We start from the raw sequence: 215 nt of genomic DNA, 5'->3' as shown, positions 1-215 counted from the left end.
GCGGAGAAAACAAAAACGAGGGGTGCAACACGAGGACTTCCCAGGAGGTCACCCATCCTAGTACTACTCTCGCCCAAGCACGCTTAACTGCGGAGTTCTGATGGGATCCGGTGCATTAGTGCTGGGATGATCGCACCCATCAAACTAAATACTTAAAATTCAAATAATCCTTGAGCGACATACTAGCGTCCTTCCGATCCCAATCCAATCGGAGA

The 215-nt window shown here is 49.3% G+C and overlaps 1 non-coding gene across 1 annotated transcript; it reads right to left on the bottom strand.

The window, feature by feature from the left end:
• Positions 1 to 19: 19 nt before the first annotated feature.
• Positions 20 to 138, bottom strand: LOC118345734. Its single transcript, XR_004799218.1, has one exon. It is a non-coding gene; the product is annotated as a 5S ribosomal RNA (ribosomal RNA).
• Positions 139 to 215: the final 77 nt, after the last annotated feature.

This window comes from Juglans regia, unplaced genomic scaffold (genome assembly GCF_001411555.2).
Source record: "Juglans regia cultivar Chandler unplaced genomic scaffold, Walnut 2.0 Scaffold_4001, whole genome shotgun sequence".
Lineage (NCBI taxonomy): Eukaryota > Viridiplantae > Streptophyta > Magnoliopsida > Fagales > Juglandaceae > Juglans > Juglans regia.
This window is presented reverse-complemented; position numbering and strand designations above follow the sequence as displayed.